This window comes from Sceloporus undulatus, chromosome 9 (genome assembly GCF_019175285.1).
Source record: "Sceloporus undulatus isolate JIND9_A2432 ecotype Alabama chromosome 9, SceUnd_v1.1, whole genome shotgun sequence".
Taxonomy (NCBI): Eukaryota; Metazoa; Chordata; class Lepidosauria; order Squamata; family Phrynosomatidae; genus Sceloporus; species Sceloporus undulatus.
The window spans coordinates 18,027,805-18,052,801 of NC_056530.1; the positions used below are offsets into that span (position 1 = coordinate 18,027,805).

Here is a 24,997-nt window from a genome sequence, read left to right on the forward strand (position 1 = left end):
GTGGACTGTCCATTGCACGATGGGACAATAAAGTAGGCCCAGTGGCAGACATACAACCGGTTGGTGTAACACAGCCATCATTGAACAACTTGAGTTTTACACAAATGAAGCACAATGTAGGATCTGAACTTAGTTTGGACTCAACATGTTAAAACTAGAGTGAGAATGCTATTCTATCACCACTGTTTTGAAATGTCAATTTCTTTCCTTAAAAATCAGTTCAGGTGAGGTTTTGTGTGACAGTGTTATAGATGGAACCTCATTCGCTCTTATTATTTTATCTCAAAAGGTTGTTATAGCTTCTTAATTTTTTGACATTCCTTTGCAGGGAAGGAGGCCAAAACCACAACCAGAAGAGGCAAGTATCAAAAGAACCTATGATTGCATGGCCTCTTACCCAGGTGCGCTGTACAATGAACCATGCTGGATTGCAGCCAATAATTTATTGTTGTGAGCTATTCCTGTTAAAGTGCACAGTCCTTCAGACTAGCTTAGTTTTCTGTCCTCAGTCAAAAACCATTTGGTTCCCGCCCCTCAAAAACATCAACAGCAACAACAACCGCTACTAGCGAAGATGAAAACTGATACACCTGGATTTGATGCTGAAGATCAACAGTTGCTCGTGGAAGACATGCATTTAATATCTGTCTTCAGATTTTGTCATGATATTGCGATCACCAAGACTTCGAACTGCATTGAGCTGAACTCTAAATATTTCATACAGTCTTCTTTCACACCAGCAAATAATTGTGCATTCATTTTTGAAAGGGAATACCAACAAAAATAACTTTGTACTTTTTCTCACAGGATGAAAATGAAGATGAGGAGTAAACAACATGCCTATGGTAAGAACAGTGTCACCAAATGTCCACTATAACGTCCAACCTGTTTCCAGCCAGCTGAACCCATAGTGACCTCCTGGAAAGAACTGCAGGAATTGTGGCTTCACAAAGGCATTGAGAATTCATTCTTAGAGACTTCCTCTCAAATAAATTTGTTTAGTTGTTTGTGGGTTTTTCAGGCTATGTGTGGCCATGTTCCAGAAGGGTTTATTCCTGATGTTTCGCCGGCATCTTCAGAGAATGCAGACATGGAAGAGAGTGGGGTATATAATATATATACTGTGTGACCCTGGGTAGGGAGGAGTGATTTCCTTGTTAATCTCTATATTGTTCTGTTGTTGAATGACAAGGCCCTCAGGATGGGAGGATATGCAAAGATATTAGTGTCTGTTTTATTAGTGATCATTGTCTGCTGGGAAAAACCCTTGACCGTTGGAGGTTTTCATTTGCATTTTGCCGGGTCGTGATTTTAGTGTTTTTCAGGACTGGTAGCCTAACTTTGCTAACTTTAAGGGTTTCTTCTTTCCTGTTGAAGTTGTCCATTTCAATGGCTTCCCTGTGCCTTCTGACCTGATAGCTATTGGCATGGTCCAGAATTTCAGTGTTTCAAATAGCATTTTCTGCCCAGGATGGTTTATAACATGTTCTGCTACTGCTGATATCTGGGCAAGGAGGTTGCATTACAGGAGGTGGTATTGGATACCTCCTCATGTAATGTTGGGGGCGGGAAAGAAATAATCACGCATAAGCATACTTCAGCAAGTTCTTGATCACCAGCTAGTTTTCCAAGTAGAACACTTTTAGAAGGAAGAGAGATCTATAAGTGAAGCATACAATCCTACAACTTTCAAAAGTGATGGTTCAGCAAAGCAGCTGCTGGGGATGCCAGTGTCTCTTCTTCACATTTGTTTGCCTCTAAAATTGCAAATGGCAGGTCTAGTAAGATCATAGGGATGGACTGGACTAAATCTAGTTAATGGCAAGCCTGTATCTTCATTTTAAATAAATAAATAAATAAATCTGGGTTTCTCTTCTGTCTTTTTAGCCCCTTCCATCTTTTCCAGATGTTTTGGAATTACATACCCGTCTGAGGCATGCAATAAGAAATTTGGAAACTAAAGTGTCTGCTTGAGCAACAACAGCTGCATCATTGTTTGAAGAATTAATGACCTGAGATCAGACTAAATGTTTGCAGAATTAACAGCGACTGTTCTACTTAAGAACAACAAATCAGTGTAAGCACTAGAAAAATTACTAGATTTTGGCTTCTTTATTAGAATATTTTGTCCAGGAAAATGTTTCATGAAAATAAGAATAAATATTACTCCGATTGTAAGCACTAACATGCTTTTTGATTTGCATGAGGTTTGATGCTCATAGACTCCTTGACTGTGCTGATAAATGTAGGAACTGCCACTGGACATCAGGTATTGGCCTGCTACAAGTTCCATAAACCATAGGCACTATAACTGTGTTTAATGTTCATCCTGCCAACATCTGGTAGTGCATATTACTGTCTTGAAAAAAAAAAGATAGATATAAAGCTGTAAATATGACACGGAGTCTAACCCCTTTAGTTTTCTGTGGGTTTTTCAGGCCATCTGGCCATGTTCTAGAAGAGTTTATTCCTCTTCTAGAACATGGCCACATGGCCCGAAAAACCCACAGAAAACTATGGATGCTGTCCATGAAAGCCTTTGTCTCTAACCCCTTTCTCAGCGCAGGATCTCCAGCTGGAACATCCCCAGCTTCTTTTTGAAGACATCCAACCATCTCTCTAGCTAGACAATTGCTTCCAATGCTGAACTGCTCTCACTGTTAAGGTGTTCCTTCTAATGTTCAATTGAAATCTACCCTTTTGCAACTTTAAACCATTAGATCTACCTTCTGGGGCAGCAGAGAATAAAATTCACCCTCCACTTTGTGGCAGCCCTTGAGGCATTTAAAGAGTGTGGTCATGACATCCCTCAGTCTTCTGTTCGCCAAGCTGAACATACCCAGATCCTTCACCCTCTCCTCATTACGTTTTATTCTTCATCCCTCTTATCATTCTCATTGCCCTTCTCTGAAATTGTCAGTCTTAGGCAGCTAATAAAAATATACAACATAAGTGGAATAACAATTTGAATTTTATTTGCAAAGTTTTATGTCATCCGCTGGAGTAGAAATGGGACCCTGTGCTCCTGGTCCCAGTGCTCCATTACAAAGAAAACAAAATCAGTTAGCATTGTAGAAAAAATCCATAGACTGAAATGCTATACGTATGTTTTGAATATTTTTCCCTGATGTCATTTCATTGGCTTTGTAAGTGAAAGTACAAAAATGCATTGGGGCAGGAAGCCTTCCTCAGCATGGCGCATGATCTTCAGGATGTTGGCTTATTAACGGCCCTAGAAATAAGAAAGTATATAATAAGGGAACAGACATAGTCTCCATTACTTAGGCTGAAAAGTGTATAACCCATAACAATAATTCATTTATAATTTCCTCTACTGAAGATGGCAGCCAGGTAAATATAATGACTTAAAACTCAGAGCTTGGAATAGGGGCTTTTCTGGACTACAACTCCCAGAGTGCACTAATTCTGGGTGCCTTACCATAAAATAAATAAGCTGCCTTGGATCCCATACCAGGAGAAAGGCAGGAAATATATTCAAAAGAATGAATGAATTTCAGACTATGCAGCAATTCCATGGAACCAGAGCTTAAAATAGTTACATTTTTGGGCTATGGGATTATACAGACGGGCAGCTAAATGCTGCCCGTCTTTGCCCTGGTGGGTATCTCAGCAGCCACACACTGCAGCACTGACCCACTCCCTAAAAAGAAGCCACTCTAGGCAGCTTCTTTAAAGGGGCGTCACAGGTGCGCTCATGCACCACAGTGATACCCCTTCTGCAGAGCACTGTTTGGGTGTCATCATGGTGAATCATTTAACAGGGGTGTAGCTATGAGGCAAAGGTCAACAAATAACTTTACCACCCAAATAAGAATTCTGCCACCATCACAACCACCCCAATAAATGTTCCAGATTTCTTAGCATTGCAGCAACTTTGCATATCTGGACTGCATAGCAAGGGAGGTGGCGATGCGATGCCGTCTTTGGATGGAGGTCAGAACTAATTGGGTTTAGTGCATGGTGCCAGGCTGCTGCAAGCGAAGGGGATAGAGGGAATATAAACTAGCATAGACAGTAGTTATGAATGCTGGAAACTTCAGTCCAACAGCATTCGTCACCTTTATTTGTGCTGGATAGGCCAGTTGCGACTTGCGGTCCAACAATATCTGGAAGGTGGCATGCCTCCCAACCCTGATGTTTGCTAAGAGCCTGCAGAGCTCTGTGATTTTATTAACAATTCTGTGTCAGAGAGCTCTGGTCTCTCACAAAACTACAAATCCCAAGATTTCTGAGGATGCAGCCATGGCAGTTAGTCAGGTCACTCTGATATAGCTGTGGTATGAAATGGGACAGTCTGCCTTTCAGCTCAAATCAGGATATATACTTACCCCAAGTAGGTCAAGACCATTGCCATAGAATTACAGATGGGAATAGTTATTCCTTGTTCTTAAAAAGGATTTTGTGCAACAATATAAAGCAACACGAAACAATACTATTGTGAGGTATTGGGCAGCTTCCAGAAATATTGGGCAACCCTATCTGGATTTGAAAGTGGGCTTTGGTTTTGTGAACCTTCCATAGAACAACATTGAAGTCAACACCCAAAGTGTTCCTTTCATTTTTAGAAGACAGCCTCAAAGTTAGGAAGAGGTTACATAGGGAGACGGACAGAGAGAGTCTTTCTCTGAGACCTGCCTTCTACTGTTCTTCTCTGCAACCATCTTAGAGGCTTCTTCACATTGGAGAGTACGTGTTTTTCAGTCTGTTGTCCCTTAAGCTTAGCCAGATCTCTCTAGCCTCTCTTAGATCAGTTAGGAGTAGCTCCCATGCCATTTTCCCCTCTTTGAGAAATTGCAATGAGATAGGAGGATGGTGTGATATATTCCTTTTTCAAAAAGGTGAATGAATGTTGAGTTATCAGAGAGGGAAGCAGACAGACAGACAGACAATGAGGGCTCTTTTCCAGACAAGGAAATGCCCATTTCCCAGTGTAATATAAAGGCCTTCTCCCATTTCAATTCTGAACAAATCCTCCTTAGCAATTATACATACTCACCCCACCAAGGGCACCACCAGCAACCTAAAAATGCAATAACATTTATTTCTTAATTTATTTTAATTCAAAATACAAGCTATCCATCTTTCATAAAGGTTGGCTGTTATCATTAAGACATTTTGCAGGGTTTGTGAGACTTCTTCATTTTTCCCATCTTTGTATTCTAAGGGAGACACCGATTTCTTCATCTGTATCACATAGAGAGTAATTAGATAGCCTACACAATTGGCAAGAGAAGATGGAGAAAGCAAGTCCAGGTGCAGAGCGTGGCCTAGACCATGATCTACCAATTTCAAAAATAGGAATAAGGCTATAGAAGAACACTAAACCAAACATCATGTTGAAATATAACATGAAGAACATCCCAGCAGAATTTAAAGATGATGTGAAAAATAGATTCACGCTATTAAGATAAAAGCCAGAGACACACAGAGAAGGGAGAAAGATGCTATCTGTAGCCAAAAAGAAAGAGAAGAATTAGTAGATGACAAATGAAATGTTCCAAGAAGTAATAGATAGAGGAGAAGCAAATGAAAAGGGAGACAGGAACAGAGCCAGAAGCATGTAAGCAGCTATTAAATATTAGTGTGCAAAGATAAAGGAATTATTCTAATAACCATTGCAGAGAGATAGAAACTGACAACAAAAAGGGGCGAACAAGAGACCTCTTCCACAAGATCCATAAAAATCAAAGGGAAATTTAAAGCAAGGGTGAGGATGCTCTATGATCAGCAGAGGAACATAATACTGGACCAAGATAAAATAAAAAGACGATGGAAGCAAGGCACAGACTAGCTATAGAGTAGGCATGAAAGGATGGAAGACTAATCATACAAAGATGAACCCCAAAGTTTAGGAAGTGAAGCGAAAGCTACACTAGGAGGAATAAATCACCAAGAACAGGAAAGGAAGAGGAACTAGGGACCATATTGCAAACATACGTTGGATAATGTAGTGAACCAGACAATTCTAGAAGAAAATCAGTGTGTGTGATTTATAGACTAAGGAGATTTATCAATCATGGCTAAAAAGTGCAATTAAAGCAGAGTAGGCACATCTATGGCTGAACTTTATCAGACAACGCCATGGATATGGCAAATCTGTCCTCCATCCATAACTATCAAACAACCTTTCATTGATGGATCAATTACTACCAATACAACTGCTAATGCTTTAGATTTCACTGTGATAATGCTTCGGTCCCATCATGGGACAGTCACGTTGTCAGTTTCTTCCTCCCTTTCCCTCTCCCCATGCTATTTCCAATGTTGATTTAAAGGACAGTGGGAGCCACAGATACTATATGAGCGACACACAGAAAGAAATATATATTTCCAGCACTTTAAGAGAGAAAGAAAGGTATATGATACATTATCAGTGGATACGACTGTACAGGCATTATGTGATTTATTTTTCCTCCTTCTACCTATTATATTCTCTCGCAGTATACAATAGCAGTCTTTCACATATTGAATATTTACAGCCACTGATTCTGGTACACACTCACCTCAGAGACAGTATCAACGATACCCTTAAAAGAAAAGTGAACAGTTATTTCTTGTCTTTTAGAAATGAAAACAAGCTTTTTGTTAGGACAAGTGGACAAAGCTAGTCTTTATCAATAAGAATGATAAGATCCCTACAGATGTTCTCACCTGCTCTCTCTTCTTAAGGCTAAGGAGACATCAATTTGTATGCATCTGCAGCAGTGCACTATGTGTTGTGTACAAAGAAAAAGTGATTGGTTTTTGCTTTGATGATTAGGAAAGGGGCTAAGTGTGAGATCCCATGAGCAAACCAGAGTTAAACGTGATTTAAATTAAATTCGAATTTAAACAAAACTTGCACATTCGGGGAGTTTATCACACCAAATTGCTTCCAAAACAAGATAATGCGAAGTTAAACCGCAAGTGGAGAAAACCGGCAGCTTTTTCCTTTCGGGTTGTTCCAAAAGTAAAAAGGTGCCGGTTATCTCCGCTTTCACTGCGGTTTAACTTCGCGTTGTTTCACGTTAACTGCGACGTCGTGTGATAAACTTCGGGCATTTCTGGGTTTCTTCCACGTTAAATTGTGTTTAACTCCCATTTACTCGCTAGTGCAATAAACTCCTGAGATGGAAAAAGGGACTTAGAATTGTGCTTGCAATGGTTTTTGTTTTTCCGCTACTCCCTCCAAACAAACCTGCTTGGGTCTCATTGCTTTTGATACAACCTGGCCACCTATCTCAAAAGTATGTGAAAAACCCTCCTTAGTCTGGGCAAATGTCCTGCAAAGGCAAAGTAATCACTTGCAGTCCTATATACTCACCACAGGTACCACCTCAGCAACACTCTGAAAGATAGAAATGAATAGGAATTACTTGTTCTTGTTCTTTTCCAAAAAAAAAAAATGAAATCACTCATTTAGAAAAGTAATTGAAAATTGTTTTATTCAATAAGAAACCTCGCAAAGATGGAAGTTCAGGTTATCTCAGATTTTCACATATACTCACATCTGTGTCTGAAGTATTCTCTTGCTTGCCATCTGGTAGTGGTATCATAGAATCATAGAATCAGAGAGTTGGAAGAGACCACAAGGGCCATCCAGTTCAACCCCCTTCTGCCATGCAGGAACTCTCAATGAAAGCATCTCCATCCAACCTCTGTTTTAATACCTTAAAGGAAGGAGACTCTACCACAATCTCTGAGGGAGTTTGTTCCACTGTCGACCAGCCCTTACTGTCAGGACGTTCCTCCTAATGTTGAGCTGGAATCTCTTTTCCTGGAGCTTGCATCCATTGCTCTGGGTCCCAGACTCTGGAGCAGCAGAAAACAAGCTTGCTCCCTCCTCAATGTCACCCCTTCAAATATTTAAACAGGGCTATCATATTACCTCTTAACCATCTCTTCTCTAGGCTAAACATACTCAGTTCCCTAAGCCTTTTCTCACAGGGCGTGTTTCCAGGACCTTCACCATTTTAAGTCACCCTCCTTTGGACACGCTCCAGTTTCTCAACATCCTTTTTAAATTGTGGTGCCCAGAACTGGACACAATATTCCAGGTGGGGCCTGACCAAAGCAGAATACAGTGGCACTATTACTTCCCTTGATCTAGACACTATACTTCTATTGATGCAGCCTAAAATCACATTGTCCTTTTTAGCTGCCGCATCACACTGTTGACTCATGTTCAACTGGTGGTCTACTAAGACTCCAAGATCCCTTTCATACATAGTCTCATTAAGCCAAATGTCTCCAATCCTTCATCTATGCATTTTATATAATAATAATAATAATAATAATAATAATAATAATAATAATTAGTATTATTGCCCTAAGTGCAGTACCTTACATTTGCATGGTACAGAGCCATGCAAATGAAACTAGAGGTTGGACAGCAGTGGCATGGCACATCTGAGCCATGATGGAAAACAGAACCAACCACAGAACAGCAATGGTACTCAAATAATTTCAATCACAGAAGTGATATAAACTCACCTCCACAGCACCTTCAATAATACCCTAAAAATAGAGAAATAACGAGTGAATGCTTGTTCTTTATAAAATGAAAACAAATCCCAGACTCAGAATGGAAGACAACGGTTACTTTACTCATCAAGGAGCATCAGAAAGATTGTGAGAGTCTTCCATAGCTCCCCATCTTTTCCCTGTTCTAAGGCCAGAAGATACCCGAAGTTCCTCATCTTTATTTTGGGCATTTCAATACAGCTTGAAAAATAGGAGTCAATGGCTGATGTCTTTGATGTATAGGGCCAGGTTAATGTAAGCCGCCATAAAGCGGAAACCAGAGGGTTGGGGGATGGATGGAGTAGCCAATTGGAGTTGTGGAAATGGAAACAGGCACGGTGCTTCTAATTTAGTCCTAAGGCTTCTTGTAGTGTCAGCCTCTCCCCAACAAAGACCACACAATCACAACCTGTTCCACTTTCATCGTCTTGGATTCATCCCACATATCCTTTAAGAAAAGTATGTGGAAACCCCCTGTTGGTCTGTAAAGAACCAAGTGTTGGGATGTGTCAAAAAGTCACTTGGCTAAGGGCCCTCTCATACTATCCAGCTATAGTACCATTATTCCACTTGTGGTGTCATGGTTGCATCCCATGAGATTCTGGGATTTGCAGTTTAGGGGTGAGTACTTTCAAAAGAACATAAGCATGTATTCCTTGTACCTAAGGAGCAAAAACTAAAACAAATGTGAAATTACAAGAAGGAAGAAGGACGGACAGACTGTAGTTTACTTGTTTCATCCAAAGAAAGGCCCTTGGTGTATATCGTTTTTACCCAGTATAAAATACCAGCCATTCCCATATCAATTAATGCAAAGGAATCGTGGAGCCATATAAACTCACCTCCATAACACCACCAGCAGCACCCTAAAAATGCAGAAATCAACAGTGAATATGTGTCCTTTGTAAAATGAAAGCAAATCTCTAACTCCAAGGGAGTTGCTTTTATCATTAAACACCCATAGAAATATTGTGAGATTCCCCCCACATTTCTCCATCTGCTCTCTGTTCTAAGGCAAGAGGACACCCCACTTTTTTCATCTTTATCCAGGGCGTTCTTATATAGCTTGAAAAATAGGAACCAATGACTGGTTTCTTTAATTAACAGGGCCAGGTAGGGGTAAGCAACCATGAAATGGAGACTAGAGAATGATGGAGTAGCATCTGAGCTGTGGAAATAGAAACAGGCACAGAACAACCATGGAATGGTGCTTCTAATTTAGGGGTAAAGCAGACCGCCCCAGAGGAGTGGTTCCACGCTGCCCCTTCAGCACTGGATTGAAGCTGCAGCAAACACATGCTGCAGCTCTGATCTGGTGCTTTGCTGGCTTTAAAAGAAATGGCAAGAAGGAGCCAACAAAAAGGAGCCTTTGCCGCTGCGGCCACACTTTCTGGTACTCCTTTTGACATGCATTGTATAAAAGCCACACCAAAGGAGCACCATGATGTCACCCACCATGCCAGTGGGTGGGCTGCCAGCATGATACCATGTGGGGGCATGCATCATCCAAAGCCAATCTATACAGCCCCTTAGCCTTCTAATGGTGCTTCATGTAGTCCCTGTTTCTCCACCAAAATTCACACTACCATAACCTGTTTGAGTTTCACTGTGATTCATCCAATCCATCCTTTTAGAAAAGTATGTGGGTAACCCCTGTTCGTCTGTAAAGAACATAAGTGTAGGAGTGCGTCAAACATGGCTGAGGGTCCTCTGACACTATGCAGCTATAGCATTATGATTCTAATTTAAGTATCATGGTTCCATCCATGGATTTCTGGGATGTGCATTTTACAGAGGGATAGATTGCTCAATATTTGTCCAGCTAGAAAACCTAGTATTCCACAGCATGCAGCCACAGCAATTGAAGTGGAATCATAACACCCTAATTGTACAGTGTTAGTGTGTATATGCACATGCACATGGTTCTTCATCCCTTGGTATGCACACTTTTAAAAAACCTTTGCACCTCCCTTCTGGATACTTTTAAAGCTTGTTAACATCTTTCATTCAATGCAGGAAAGCATGCATTGTTTTAAAAATGGAAATGAAATCCCTACAGATATTCATGCTTTAAAATGGAGGCAGTTAGAAGCAAAAAGAAATGGAGATGAGACGTTGCCACATCCTAAAACAACAAACATTCTAACCTTGGGTTTAAGGAGGACGTTTTTTCACATGTCTGGTTTAGTTAGAAAGAAAACACTCACTGGTACCCAAATGTCTGCATGCAAATACACATTAAGTAAGCATGTACTTCTTGTAAGAAAAACCATAGGAGCTTTTTTGCATAAGATTGCAAGGCAGGCAATAGTTGAATTATCAGAGAAAGGAAAATATATAAACCGTGGTTCCTTTTTTCATCCAAATACATCTTTTTCTTATATATGATTTTTCTCAATGTAAACTAGTTAGCCTTTCCATATCAATTAAATTTATATTGATCACTAGCAAGGATATATACTCACCCCAGCAACATTACCAACAAGATCCTAAACAGAGAAACCTACAATTATTTTTTGTACCTAAAAAAATGAAACAATTCTTCTTTTTTTCCAGAAAAGGGGACAATGGGTTGGGTTTTGTAAAAAACCATTTAAAAGCCTTGCAGGGATTGAGAGACTTTTTGGGGTTGTCTGCTTCCGTCAAAAGGCCTAGGCTTCCCCTGACTTTGCTTTCTCCTATTTGAATGATGTAGGCTAAAACTCTGGGTCCAGGATTGTTTGGGTGGGATGAACCTTGCATAATGTGCCGGGGTTTTTAATTTCTTATGTTGTGCCGTTGTGTTTTTATGGTTAAAGTTTTTAACTGGAATTTTTAAAAGAAAATGCGATAGGTTTTTTTTTAAACTTTTGTATCTTTTTACATTATTTATTTTATTTTATTTGGCATTTTAAACTGTATTTGAACTGTATGTTTTTTAACTATGGATTTTAACTGTCCCAAACTGAGGAAAAGGCAGGATATGAATTCATCGTTCATCATCATCATCATCATCAATTTCAGTCTCTATAATAGCTCCGTGGTGTAGACACCTTCCCTATATGTCTTGTATTTTACAAAGGTTTAGTTGAATTTGATGCCTTCAGCTCTATTAGAAGGAAGAGTTAGTGCAGAATCTCCTTTGAACATAGTTGAGTTAGGAAAGGTCAGAGATCTATGGATCGGGCGCATTATTTTTTTACTTTCTCATTTGAACACACTGTGAGTAAAATAACTGAGAATAGATTTTAGAAAGTGATGCTAACAAAACAGTCATATTATTACTATGTGCACAGACCGACATATAATCCTGAAGCATGTACATCTCTTATCTGTTGTAACTTTTGACTACAAGATTTTTTTTTACTTTCTTTTCTGTAGCTTTTTTAAAAAGTAAAAATAAATGCACATACTTGCACTTGAAAACAAACACAAAAACCATTCTTCATTCAGAAGGATGGGGGAATTTCGAATTATCAGAGAGGGAAGCAGACAGATACCCGGGCATTGATTCATGTTTTCGTTTGGAAAATTGCACACAACATGTGTATAGATTTCTTTGCATTTTGACTGTGAGGTCTAGGTACTCATTTGCAGTCATATATACTCACCCCAGGTATAATACTGCCAACACCCTAAAAGACAGAATTGAACAGTGATTGTTTGTTCTTTTGAAAAATAGAAAATAAATCACTTATTGAGAAAAGCAGATGAAGTTTGTTCTCATCAATAGGAAACCTCACAGAAGCTGCATCTGCACTGTATCAGTAATCCATGTTCACACCACTTTAACCGCCAGGGCTCCGTCCTATGGAATTCTGGGAACTGTAGTTTTGTGAGACATTTCACCTTCTCTCTCAGGCAATGCTAGTGCCACAAGAAACTATGATCCTCAGAATCCCATAGCAAGGAGTCATGGCAGTTAAAGTGGTGTCAAAGGAGGAAGGACAGACAGACTGTAGCTTACTTCTTTCATCCACAGAAAGGCTCCTAGTGTGTATCATCCCCCCCCCAATATAAAATACCAGCTATTCCCATATCAATTCATTCAAAGATATCACTGGAGCAATGTAAACTCACCTCCAAAACACCACCAGCAACATCCTATTCCTATTATCTATGCAATTATTATTATTATTATTATTATTATTATTATTATTATTATTATTGCTCTAAGTGTAGTACCTTACATTTGCATGTTACAGAGCCATGAAAATGAAACTAGGTGTTGGACAGTGGTGGAATGGCACATCTGAGCCATGATGGAAAACAGAACCAACCACAGAACAGCAACAGCATTTCTGATTTACTCAGATAATTTCAGTCAGGGAAGTGATATAAACTCACTTCCACAACCTTCAAGAGAGCCCTAAAGGTAGAGAAATAAAGAGTGAATGCTTGTTTGTTATGAAATGAAAACAAATCCCAGACTCAGAATGGAGGATAAAGGTTGCTTTTAACATGAAGGATTGTGAGATTCTTCCCAATTCCCCCATCTGCTCTCTGTTTTAAGGCCAGAGGAAACTCCAGTTTCCCATCTAATTTGAAAAAGAAGATCCACTGACTGGTTTCATAGCATGGTATCCAGGTGGGGATAAGCAGCCAGGAAGGTGAAACCAGGGGTTGGGAGGGTGATGGAATAGCACATTTGGGCTGTGAAAATGGACACAGACACAGAACAACCATGGAATGGTGAGTCTAAATTAGTCTTCTAGTAATAATAATAATAATAATAATAATAATACTGTTTATTTATAGCCCGCTTTTCCAAGGGAGATCAAAGCGGGTTACAACAAGGGTATAAAACATTATACAATTTGGACAACAGTATATAAACAACATAAAAACATTTCAGAATTAAAAACACAATAAAGCCACAGAAAATAAAAACCATAGCCAAAAAACAGAACTAGCTGGAAAGCAGCATATATGATGGGGAACAGATGTCAAGAAGACACCTGGGGAAAAGTCTGTTGGAAGAGATAGGTCTTAAGCTTCTTCCTAAACAGGTCAAGGGAGGTAACAGAGCGGAGCTCGTCAGGAAGAGAGTTCCAAATCTGCAGGGCCAAGACAGAAAATGCCCTTTGCGAGGACGAGGTATATCTCGTTTTAGGAACCCTTGATAATTGCTTCCCGACCGTCCTGAGAGTGCAGGGTGGATTATATGGAGAGATGCAGTCCTCCATTTAGGGCTTTATAGGTAATAACCAACACCTTGTATTGTGCCCGGAAGCGAATGGGCAGCCAGTGAAGATCTTGCAAATGGCCAGTCCCCCCCCCCCAAATCACACAAACATAACATTTAGAGAGATCTTGTAGCACCTTTGAGACTACGACCCGATACAGGCTGGCACTGTTTGTTGTTGATGTTGTTGCATTTCTCTTTTGATCAAGCCATAATTACCTGGTGTCTTAGCCAGTGAGAAAGCCTGGTGGTTTATCACTATTTCTTCTATGACCGAAGGATACTTGGTAGATTTTATTAACAATTCTATGTCAGAGAGCTCTGGTGTCTCACAAAACTACAAATTCCAAGATTCCTGAGGATGCAGCCATGGCAGTTAAAGTCAGGTCACTCTGATATAGCCGTGGTATGAAATGGGACATTCTGCCTTTCAGCTCAGATCAGGATATATACTTACCCCAAGTAGGTCAAGACCATTGCCATAGAATTACAGATGGGAATAGTTATTCCTTGTTCTTAAAAAGGATTTTGTGCAACAATATAAAGCAACATGAAACAATATCATTGTGAGGTATTGGGCAGCTTCCGAAATATTGGGCAACCCTATCTGGATTTGAAAGTGGGCTTTGGTTTTGTGAACCTTCCATAGAACAACGTTGAAGTCAACACCCAAGGGTGTTCCCTTCACTTTTAGAAGACAGCCTCAAAGTTAGGAAGAGGTTACATAGGGAGACGGACAGAGAGAGTCTTTCTTTAAGACCTGCCTTCTGCTGTTCTGCTCTGCAACCATCTTAGAAGCTTCTTCACATTGGAGAGTATGTGTTTTTTAGTCTGTTGTCCCTTAAGCTTAGCCAGATCCCTCTAGCCTCTCTTAAGTTGGTTAGGAGTAGCTCCCATGCCATTTCCCCCTCTTTTACTTTGAGAAATTGCAATGAGATATGAGGATGGTGTGATATACTCCTTATTCAGAAAGGTGAATGAATGTTGAATTATCAGAGAGGGAAGCAGACAGACAGACAGACAATGAGGGCTCTTTCCTCTGGTGGCGCAGTGGTTAAATGCCTGTACTGCAGCCATTTACTCAAAACCACAAGGTTGCGAGTTCAAGACCAGCAAAAGGGCCCAAGCTCGACTCAGGCTTGCATCCTTCCGAGGTCGCTAAAATGAGTACCCAGACTGTTGGGGGCAAATTAGCTTACTTGCTAATTAGCTTACTTGCTGTTCACCGCTATGATCTTTGGAATAGCGGTATATAAATAAAACAAATTATTAATTATTATTTTCCAGACAAAGAAATGCCCATTTCCCAGTGTAATATAAAGGCCTTCTCCCATTTCAATTCTGAACAAATCCTCCTTAGCAATTATACATACTCACCCCACCAAGGAGACCACCAGACCCCTAAAAATGCAATAACAGTTATTTATTTATTTATTTATTTATTTTAATTCAAAATACAAACTATCCATCTTTCATGAAGGTTGGCTGTTATCATTAAGACATTAAGGAATGAGTGGCAGACCCACTTGACCATTTGCTGATCAGGGAACCATTGGGACCTGAATTTGCACACACCTTGCTGACACAAGGATGATGGTAATTCTACATACAAATGATTCATGATAGCTGTAATTGCATTAAAGACATTGCCATACTGTTAACCCATAACATGGTGTCCGGCCTATTTGTCCCAGTGCAAAGTATAAACTGTGGTTTCTTTTGTCATCCAAAGGAATGTCCTTCCATATATTATTTTTCTCAGTACATAGAGAACCATAGAGTTTGAAGAGACCACAAAGGGCATCTAGGCCAATCAGAATGCCAACATATAAAAAGGCTTGCTTCCCAAAGAACATAAAGAAAGACCACCCAAAAGAAAAGATGCATGTGCCCAGAAGTTGATCCACACATTTCCTATGGCGCGGTAGAGAGCGGCACTTTGCACTGACCTGGACACATGCTAGGGTTGCACGGGGGCAACATACAACCCACAAGCTTAGTATGTGGCAGTGGCGTAATCATGGCGGCTTCTCATCCACACAGGGGCTGCCATAATGACATCACGCATGCGCCGCATCCATATGGCGCAATGCGTGCATGATGTCTCTGCACCACCCCAGGCTGCTTATGGCGGCCTGGATGTGGCGCAGGAAGGAGCTCTGAAACAGAGCTCCCTTTTGCCACGTGCATCGTTCCCGCAGCAACCAAACGGCTGAATTTATCTTCAGGAGAGGATAAAGCCTATGGGGCCATCCCAATGTCATCATAGAAAATGTTGATTTCGAGGTAAAATTTGGAATAGGCAAAATACAGTGCCACACATCTTGCTGATGTTGTTGATGGTGTTGTGTGCCTTCAAGTCATTTCTGACGTATGGCGACCCTATCATGAGGACTTCTTGGCAAGATTTCTTCAGAGGGGTTTGCTTTTGCCCTCTTGTGAGGCTGAGAGAGTGTGCCTTGCTCAAGGTCACCCAGTGGGTTTACATGCCTGAACTGGGATTTGAACCCTGGTCTCCAGAGTCACAGTCCACCTCTCAAATCACTACCCCACAGGCTCCAATACCACACATCTGCTCAGACTCTCTGGCTATGTATCTGCTCAGAGTCAGTGTTTCCAGAGAAAAATAAACCAGGGTCAATCTGACTATTAAAATAAAAACAAAATGAAGAAAACCACATAAAAGATTATATACATACTAGAAGAGCTCTCTTCCTTCGAAGCTTCTGTTTAGGAAAAATCAAAACAAAACAGTTAATGCAATATCAATGGAAAAAACAATCTGATCTCAGTCTGCAGATGGAAGTGACACCTCCGAAGAATATAACTATGGCAAGATAAAGCAATCAATTTGCACATTGTCCCCTCCCCTGCAAAAACCAGCAAAAAACAAGTGCACTCCCCCAGCCTTTTAGCAGAAGTGATTCTTTCCTCCCAAGGTATTGGACAAACGCGATGCCATTGTGCATTGTAGTTCTGGCATTAGGGTCAGCTGAGTTAGGTTATTTAAGGATGTGGTGCCCTGACTCTGGCCTCTTTGCTGTTCATGCTCCCCACCCACTCATCTCTATGGACTTTTTCAGATGGGCGAGGAAGGAAGGAAGGAAGGAAGGAAGGAAGGAAGGAAGAGTGGGAGGGAAGGATTTCACCATACTCACTTGTGACCAGCCTTTATCAATTAAATCTTTCAAAGTAGCCTGAAATAAAGACATAAAACGTCAGTCAGTGGCCTGTGGTGGGCTTGCATTTCCAGGCAGCAGAGGATGCAGCCCTATTGCCCACAGGGCTGACCATGAAAGGAAAATTATAGAAAACCATTTGTTTGCAGCTTGACTACCCTACATTCTCCAACTAGACCTTGAGCATCCTTGGAGATTCCAGCATGGAAGAAGAACTGTCATATACCCTTGGCCAAAGAATGGTACACTCTTTCTATCTGGGATGGTCCTTCTCTTCCACTCAGCATGCAGCTTTGGGAGGGACGCGCATAAAGCAATGAGGAAGTAGTTGATACCTGACTGCCTATTATATATATGTGTGTGTGTACACACACACACACACACACACACACACACACATGGCCTAGCCAGCCATATCAGCCAAATCAGCCCTGGAGATTAATGAGATGACAGATGAAACAACCACATCACCCTCACATCTATTGTCCTGGTATATAGCTAAAATAAATCCATCCATTTATATTTTTTCTACATGGATAAACTGGGATGCACAGCATTACCATTCAACCCAAAGGTAGTATAGGACAGTCAATGTAAAATTCCACATATAAAGATCATTCTATGCTATACATCCCAATGCAGGATCTTGGTCTATCTATTCCTTCTTATGCCTATGGGGTTCCTGGGCATCTTCTTACATGTTCCTTTCAGTTAAGAGACCAAAGAATTCTTCATATAGAAGTGGGACAAATTCTCATGCTAAATTTACAGTAATGCTTTCTAGAAGGTGTCTGCTTGGAAATGCAGGAGTGCAGTGATATTTTTGTTCTTCTGTCCATATTAAATACAACCCCCTTTCCTCATGAAGAATTCCTAACAAAAATAAACATAGAATTAGAATTTGGCAATGCAGAATTATTAGCAATAGGAACTGACACATTGGAAAGATGTGTCCTCTGAAGGGTAGAAGCACAGCATTGCCTTGTTTTCTTACATTTTTAATGCATACAATAAATTAAAGAATTCTCAATATAGAAGGGCAAATGCCACTGCAAGTTCTCAGAAATACTCACCGGAAAATTATCAGGAGGGACTTCACCCTGAAACACAGAAACGCGTTGTTATATAATGTTTTTACATTTTTATTGCAAACAAGAATCTAAAGGATTCTCAGTATAGAGGAAAGAAAGGCCCAGGTAGAATTATTGGCATTCTTCAATGATCAATATAACCAGCAAAGAACCCATCCTGAAACGTACAGTGGAAGTATGTGGGCACTTAGTGTTGTTGTTCTTTTAAATAAAACAAAACTTTAGATAATATTTTAAAAGCTAGACAAAGATCATTAAGATAATAATAATAATAATAATAATAATAATAATTTATTTATACCCTGCGCTTCAGCCAAGACTATCAGATGTACTGTCCCATCATCAGTACTGAGATAAGATTCAGCAACTTTCTGTTGTGTTTTGATAAGACTTCAGTTTGAACTCACTCACTCAGAAGCTCTATTTAACAATATTCTTATCATTTGGGCATCATCTTGGACTACGCTCCAGGCAGCAAGACATGTTGGGATAATGCTGAGTCAGTCAAACTAACACCGCTTCAATGGCACAACTTAGTGTGTGGACGACATTTGCTTGTGCAATTCATTTCTCGCACCATGTAGACAGTTGTCTCTTACTGGATCTAATAATTGGTCCAGCTATTTAAACTTAGGGCCAACAGCATTGCACTCAAACGTCACCTAAAATCCTTTCCTTAACCCCTTTGTCTTGTTCATTATGCCTAGGTGCAGTTTTCACTGTACGAATTTAAAAGGATAGAGTTATCGGAGCTTATCCCAATAACAAAATAAGCTCGCTTCAAAAATTGGCCGGATGAGCGAGGCTTCAACCTGGAATGCATCCAGGTGCCGGCATCCCGACTAGATAGGCATCAATTTAGGTATGCTGGCTGGGGCTTCAGGCTGTTAAAATCCAAAGCATTTTGATGGCCCTTTCACACTAAATAATTATAGTGCTATGATTCCATTTTAACTGCCATTTGCAGTATAGGGAGTGATATTTTGAATCCTCAGCCAGAGAGCTCTAGTGCCTCACCAAACTACATATGACAAGAATCAATAGAATACAGCTAAGAGTGAATCACAGTGTTTTTTGCGAAAGGACCCAAGAAGAGGGAAACTGGCTTCTTCTGACATTGACACTTTGGATGTTTTTGGAACCTTCAACAACCACAATCTGCTTTGTTTCAGATTGGATGCCCTGAGCATCTTCTGGAAGACATGACTATCTTTTCATTAGCAGGTTGCTCAAGAGTCATTCGCATACATGCCTTCTTTGGGTTATGTTGCTCATAATGCAAGGCCATGCCATGCAATGCAATGCAATGTAAAAGACTGTCCCAATAGATGTGATATACTCACTTCTGCAGGTACCATCATATTTCTAAAAATCTGAAATGGAAACCAAGGCATTATTCTCTTAGAGTAGTAAATATTTCCTTCACAAACGTTAATGTTACAGAAACAGAGTGTTCACATGGTATCAACTTCTCCATCCATCCCCAACTCCAAGCTGCCACCATATTGTGTTCAGTTGAGGGCTCCTAAATGGTACCAGGAACACCAGATTCTTACCCACCCACTTAACTGGGGAAAGACTTTTAATGGAGCAGAAAATGCACCAGGAGGGCTGTAATTCTGTGGCTGGTTTACCGCAGTGTAATAACTTCTTACACTGACATAGTGCACCTTTCACAAGGATGTACAACCTGGTGGGAAGAAGGCAAAGAAAACCAGTCTCATTGGGAAAGAAAGCTTGTAAGTTAGAAGGCATTTTTTTGCCCTGATGGCAACAGCTTTCTCTGCCTCTCCTCGGGGCATCGCTGCACCTATGGCCATTCCAGTCCTTCCATTGCCACCACCTATGTGCCAGCCAATGGCACTCTGGCTCCAGTGGGAGAGAATCAAAGTGAATGTATGTGTAAGTGGGTATTTAGATGGATGCATGTGAGAGAGAATTTATCTGCCTGTTTGAGTGATGTCTGCCACTAGCTCTACTTCATTTGCTGACATGAGGCCCCCAAAGCACCCACCCATCATAGTATGTGGACCTCCAAAGCAAAGGATTGTCCGCTCTGCCTGTACATTGCCATAAACAATTTAGGACTGGAGAAACAAGAGGGCTTTTGCTTCATTTCTTGAGTCTTACCTACTTTTGAGAGTGAAAAGACGTGATCTAGTAATTGACATGAATAATAATAATAATAATAATAATAATAATAATAATAATAATAGCAGGTACTCACATTCATTATCTTACAGCCAGTGCTAGAAGACTAAATATAAAAGCAAAAGATTACTCTTTCAATTTTTGGGGGGTAGCTTATCTGCTGAGAATATTGGCTTCAGCAAAATGGTATACAAAGTCTAACAACCTGGAATTTAAAAATGTGTGTGTGTGTGTGTGTGTGTGTGTTATCTGTTGACTTATGGCAGCCCCATGCATTTCTTTGGGTTTTCTTAAACAAGGAATACTCAGCAATGGCTTTGCCAGTTCCTTCCTCTAAAATATAGCTTGCAGCACCTGGTTGTTCATTGGGCATCTTCCATCCAAGAACTAACCAGGGCTGCTGCAAGGAAATCCTCAAAAACTGTGCTTTCTCAAGTCTATTCACAGCTTGGAATTAATCCTGCAAGAAAGTCAAGTGTAGTTTTCTATGATAGATTTTCTATGACCTCTTATGTGCATTTTTCACCCAGAATAGGTCCCAAACTGTGAAGGGTTTCATCTGTCTGGGATTCTCCCAATTCTTGTTTCCTGATGCTTGGGAATACCCCTGTTTCTCTACAATTCAAACTTTTTGGAATTGTTTCCATCCCTATTTATTGATTTATTTTATTTATACCCTGTCTTTCTCATGGTAGCTCACATCAAGTTAAGAATAAAGTATACTAAAAATTGATGTGATGCAAATTAATTAATTAGATGATGGCTTAAATTTTAATAACGGTCCTGAAGTTTTATTGTAAATGCCTGTTGTTTTTCTATGCCTAATAAAGGTTGACTGACTGAATTAATTAATTAATTAATTAAAAAGCATTAAATACACATTCCCATTAAATACACAAAATCACAACAATTAAAACCTAAGGCAACCCTATCATGGGATTTCCTGGGGCTGAGAGTGTGTGACTCACCCAAAGTCACTCAATAGATTTTGGTTACCTGAAAGATTTTTAAAGCCAGACAGGCCCATTGAAGGAGATGTTTCTGACCATAGAAGGCAGATCCTGGATCCAACCCATTTCTCCATCTAGTCAAACAAAGACTTTTTTTCATCCAAGGTACCTTGCATTCCCACTTCCACTATTTGCTGGGTGTTCCCTTGCTAAATGTTCTGATTTTCAGAGCAAAACAAAAAAGTCCTTACCGATCCGATTTCCTTTGGGCCAAAGAAAGAGATGAGAAGTACAGTGGTCACAACCTGGAGAATCATCTTGTCTTCCTCTTCCTACAGTTCAAGGCAGTGGTGTGAAGACTGGGCACTTTGTGCCTCTCTATTTATGGCATGCAATCATCCAGAAATTTCAGGCCAAGTAGACCAGGGGATCAGTCACTTTTGTCAATGAGATAAGCATATCACCACTGTCATCAAGTCAGAAAGTAATTGTTAAAGCCAAAGAACAAGACCAACCTGGTGCTGAAGAATTCATGATTCTGCATCAATGTGGTTTCTAACTGGATCAGCTTGACTTTTTCCCAGGTATATGCAGTGAGGAAGGTGATAGAGCAGGTGGATGGCAGAGACAGCCAACACTTTACCTTTTTACTAAAATGACTCCATAAAGCCATGCTGATTTTCTTCTCGAATTTCTTGGCATGCTCTGTTAGCCATCATAGGTTTGCAATGTGGTCTTTATTGCCTCTATGTTTTCTGAGCCCCACTTGCACCTCTAGAATTTATCTCTCCATGTATGACTGGAATCTATGTTGCAGAATTTTGAGCATATTTTTGCTTGCATAGGAGGCTAAGGCTGTGATCCTCTTTTGCGTCTCCTTTTTTGCAGATGCATGTGTATATATTGTTCATTTCCAGTCTATTGGCCACCGTTTCCCATATTTGTTGACATATATCAATTAGCACTAGAATTGATTCTGTCTGTGTCAATTGGAATATCAGCTGTTCCTGGTGATTTATTTTCCAGTTTCTCTTATTACAGCTTTCACCTCACTTTTAAAACATTCAAAGAATTCAATGAAAACTTCTTGTTGGCTTATGCTTGCTTAAAGCTGTTGCTAAGAGCGCCTGAACATATTTAAAGAGTATATTGTGTAGCAAGCTATTGTGTGATATATGCATGGAGTACAAACAGTAAAAGAATTATGTTTGGAATGTGTAGATGGAATGTAGCTGTCAAGATAATAAACCACTCAATGAATATACTTGATGGGGCTCATTTCACCTACTAAGATGTTTCATCTCCTAGAAGACACATGCTGCTGAAATTTGGCCTTGTATAACAGCAAGTGGATTCATTTCCATAGAGGCAACAAATCCACTCTTATTTTTACTAGTGTTCTTCCCACAGCTGCTCCATGGCAAACAGGTACTCTTTTGGTGCTGAAGAGCATCAGCACCAGAAGGGCACCCAGTTAACTGTTGTACATTGGGACAATGGCTAGGAATTGCCAATGCACAGTGCTAAGGCCTGATGCACATCAGGATAGTCTTACCACAGTGGCGTTCCCACACTGAGTGGTGGGACTAGCAGGGGGTGGGACTTCTGGTGTAGGACTTTCGATGGACTGGAACACCAGTGTGGGATTTCTGGGATGGTGCACACTTCCTCTCCCTGTGCCACTCCATCCCCACTGATACATGCGCCTGGGACATGGAGCAGTGCACAAGAAGAGTGTGCAGGCATGGGGAAGGAGCATGGTGGATAGTGGGGGGGGGGTTGAATGGGTGTCACTCGCATCCTGGGGTGTCACCTGGTGCAGCCTGTACCCTCCGCACACCCGCAGTGATGCTACTGTTTTACCCGTGTTCCATTATGTATCTTTGCAATTCACTAACATGGTGGCTTAGCTCTTCTGCTACATAACTAAGCATATGTAAAATTACATAAAGTAGATGACAGAGAACTCCAGCCATTGTACTTACATGTACTGAACTTCTAGGTTCACTCATCCAGTTTTGAGTGTGGCAAAAATCAGAATGGAAAGGGAAATGCTAACCAGTGATATCATTTCCATGTCACTTCTGGAAATGGCTTAAGCCTTTTCATTGCTTTCATCTGACCCTGCCCTTCAATTCTGGGAATCCACTGTTATTGTTTTAGAATTTTATGACTAGTTTTAATGAATCACCATGCCCCGGGGCTAGTGCTCTGGGATTATATTATGCTTTATTGTTGGTTTTAATTGTTCCTAATCACCTTACATAATGTATAAACACTGAAATGGTAGAATATGAGTTTTTTAGAAATAAAAGGAAGTGGTGGCTCTTGTGGTTAATCCCAGCTTTGACCAGCCTTGCAGTGTGAAAGCATGCAAGTGCAAGTAGATAAATAGGTACCACTTCAGTGGGAAGGTAAACAGTGTTCTGTGCAATCATACTGGCCACATGATCACAGAGTAGTCTCTGAAAACGCTGGTTCTTCGGCTTAGTAACGGAGATGAGAAGCACCCACTATGGTTGGACATGGCTTTACAACCTTGTTAATGAGGAACACCTTTACCTTTAGAAATAAATATATAAGTAAATGCTTCAGAAGTGCAACAGGGAGGGGAAATTCATGATTATAGAGCCAAAGTGAAGCAGTCATCTTAGTTAGAAGATGTTGAGTGTAGCTATTCATCTGTCTTGGAGGATGGAGCTGGGTACCAGACTGGCTACCTGGCTAGTTTGGCACTTCCAAAACATGCTTCCCGTCCCAATGTGCTACATGATTACTAGTGTTGATGTAAGTTGGTACTTTGATGCTTTCTGATGCCTATACATCCATCTTGTCCTTTACCTGAGGAAACAAAAACATCTTAAGCCAGATTGAATAACTGGGGTATGATGGTAAGCCATCACTCTGGAGATACTGAAGATACTTGCATAGCTGTTATGGTGACTGGGCTCTGCACTAGTCACATCAAGACTGGTACTCCCTGCCAATCTGAATGCTTAGCCAAATATAACCAACTTTTGAGGATTGAAGAGGAATTGGGTAGCAAATACTGCTTTGCTGGCAAGAACCTCAGGAACCCTCCTGTCAACTAAACTGCTCTGGAGTAGATGAGGATTGTTCATTCTCCTCACACCTATCCACTCACCTTCTTGACCTGGTTCTGGTTGAAAACACTAGTCACATCACATCATATAGAAGGAAAACAAACAGTACCTGTGTGTACTAGTTACCTGGCAGGAAAGATACTATGATCATGAAGGTGGTTTTCCCAGGGTGAGGCTCATGCGTTGCAGTCTGGGTGTGCTCACCCCTGTGGTTTCCCCAAATGTGGGAAACTCAGCTGCATAATTTGTGGATAATTTGCTTAGAAAGGTTGTGCAAATCTAGGTGATAAGCACCTACTGATCCATTGTTTCATATAACTAGTGAGCAACGTCAGGTATTCAGACACCTTTCGAATGGTATTGTTTTCACACAATAACCAATCCATTCACAACAGCCAAGCTTATTGAGAGACTAGTGATTGAAATGTGTATCCATTTTAATAGTATTCAACGGTGAAACAATACCACTAGAGGATCATTGCACATCATGTATTTGGCCTCCTCAAAGAGTCAAACAATTTTCAGCTGACATCATTCTTGCATAATAACTAATATAATGTTTTATTGTTTTATTTAGGCAGGCATTTGATGGATGAATTTTTATTTGTGTAAATGCTTTTTACAGTTTTTACTAGTTTAAACTGTGTGTTCTTAACTAATGTTTTAATATTAAAAATGTTTCATTATTTTTTCAAGCTTTTGTACTCTCTTTTTGAATTATCTCAACCCACCTTGGATCCCATTGTGGGAGAAAGGTGAGATATAAATCTTAGGCCCAATACAGACAGGCCAAAATAAAGCTGCTTCGGGTCACTTTGGAGGTATGATTTTTAAA

General features: G+C 40.4%; 1 long non-coding RNA gene and 1 other non-coding gene across 2 annotated transcripts; one reads left to right on the plus strand and one right to left on the minus strand.

Annotated features, from left to right (window-relative positions):
* Positions 1 to 3,052: 3,052 nt before the first annotated feature.
* LOC121916006 lies at positions 3,053 to 7,350 on the minus strand. The gene is made up of 4 exons (XR_006100787.1): positions 7,325 to 7,350; positions 6,525 to 6,548; positions 5,018 to 5,041; positions 3,053 to 3,232 (listed from the first exon to the last, which is right to left on the minus strand). It is a non-coding gene; the product is annotated as an uncharacterized LOC121916006 (long non-coding RNA).
* Positions 7,351 to 24,280: 16,930 nt separating this feature from the next.
* Positions 24,281 to 24,441, plus strand: LOC121916336. Its single transcript, XR_006100830.1, has one exon. It is a non-coding gene; the product is annotated as a U1 spliceosomal RNA (small nuclear RNA).
* Positions 24,442 to 24,997: the final 556 nt, after the last annotated feature.